This window comes from Sciurus carolinensis, chromosome 2 (assembly GCF_902686445.1).
Source record: "Sciurus carolinensis chromosome 2, mSciCar1.2, whole genome shotgun sequence".
Taxonomy (NCBI): Eukaryota; Metazoa; Chordata; class Mammalia; order Rodentia; family Sciuridae; genus Sciurus; species Sciurus carolinensis.
The window spans coordinates 117,228,669-117,230,760 of NC_062214.1; positions in this window are offsets into that span (position 1 = coordinate 117,228,669).

Here is a 2,092-nt window from a genome sequence, read left to right on the forward strand (position 1 = left end):
AAAAAAAAAAAGGGCCTGGGGGACGTGGCTCCGTGGTTGAGCACTCCTGAGTTCAATTCCTGGCACCCCTCCTTCCCCCCCAAAATAAGACTATCAAATGCTCATCCTTCCATTTGTGATTGGAATCTTCCCACCTGACCTTTCAGGCACTTGAGCCATTGATTACCTTTTCTTTTCTGCGTTGTCAATCATTCCCTCTCTACCAGGTATGTCAATTGTTACCTGCCTTTCAGGTATGCTGAACTGCATCCCATCTGAAAAGATGTGACTTCATTTATTCCACCCCCTTCACCTCTCCTCCCAACCCCAATTTCTCTTTCTCTCTCTCTCTCTCTCTCTCTCTCTCTCTCTGTATCTTCTCCCTTCACAGGTAAGTTTCTCGAGAGAGTTGCCACTTCTATGTGTTCACTTTAGCTAGTCAGCCTTCAGCAGTCACCACCGCACCAAAAACACTCCTGTTACAAAAGTCACCAATGACTTCCATACTGCTAAATCTAACAGAGGCTCTTCAATTCTCACCTTCTTCGATATTTTAGCAGCTTTTGACACAGTTGCTCACTCTCCTCTCCTTGAGAGACTTTCTGATCTTGACTTTCTGAGAATACGCCTGCCTCCTGGCTTTTCCTCTTGTCTCTTTCAGCCATCCCTCCTCTGACTTCTTTACTGCCTTACCCACCTCTCACTGATATTTACCTGTTGGCAGATCTTTTAACTCACCTCAAGAAAAAGATACTCCCACCAGGCTTGTGTTGCACACCTGTAGTCCCAGCTACTTAGGAGACTGAGGCTGAGGTGGGAGGATCATAAACCCAGGAGATTGGGATAGCATGGGCAAGATAGGGAGACCCCACCTCAAAAAAAAAAAAAAAAAAAAAAAGGAAAGGAAAGAAAAAGAAAGACACTCCCTTAGTGTTCCCCACCAAGTAAATGACAGCTGCATTCATACCACTGCTCCTTAAGCAAGTTCCCTGTATTGCAGACATTCTAGGCCAAGCCACTACCTACATACATCTACTCTTCAATAGTTTCCTTACCAGTTTCCCTATTTATATATCTGCCCCACCAAACCCACCCACCCCCAATTTATTCCCTTATAGCAACCACCGTAATGTTTCTAAAACAAATCAAATTATGTTACTTCCTTGTTTAAAACTAACAAATTTATCTCCAATCAAATTTAAAATAGAGGGATTATAGCTTAGTCGTAGGGTCCTTGCCTAGCATGGGCAAGGCACTGGTCCAATCCCCGTGTATCACAAGACAAACAAACAAACAAACTTAAAATAGAATTCAAGCTCCTGAACATAGTCTCTAAGGTTGTGAGTGATCAGCCCTTGTCCATTTATCTAGTCTCATCTACCTTCCACTCTTCCCCTCACTTAGTACTCTCGACTGTATTGTCTTTTTTTAAATTTCTTATTGATCAAGTTCTTTTCTACCTCAGGTTTTTTGTACACATTTCCCCCACTTCTGGGATTGCTCCCCCCATCCTCCACTTCACCCATATAACTTCTGATCATTGATCCTTTTGGTGGTAGTGGGAATGTTAATTTAAATAAATTCCCCTGAATCACCCACTCCCTTTTCATCAAAGTAAGTTAAAATTTCCTCAGCATACTCTCTTAGTATTTTTCTCCATCATGCATATACCACAGCTTGTAATTAAATAATCATCTTTTATTCCTTTCTTTGTTTTCTTTTTCTTTTCTTTTCCTTTTTTTTTTTTTTGGTGCTGGGGATCGAACCCAGGGCCTTGTGCTTACAAGGCAAGCACTCTACCGACTGACTATCTCCCCAGTCCCCTTTCTTTGTTTTCTTAATATCCACTTTCCCCTTTTGACTTCAAATCTCATGAGATCAATACTGGAAGCATTAATAAATGTTCAACAAGTTCTAAGTAAATGAAAAAGATGTTGGGTAATTGTTTAAATTTTATGCTAAATATTGGCAAACTTTATCTCTTTCAACCTGAAACTTGCTTACAAATATAATTCACACATCTTGTGTGCACAATGGGTCAAACAGTTGTTATTAGTGTCTAACAGTGGTGTGGTGGAGTGGGTTATAGGCTTCAGACAGCCAACTCTGGACG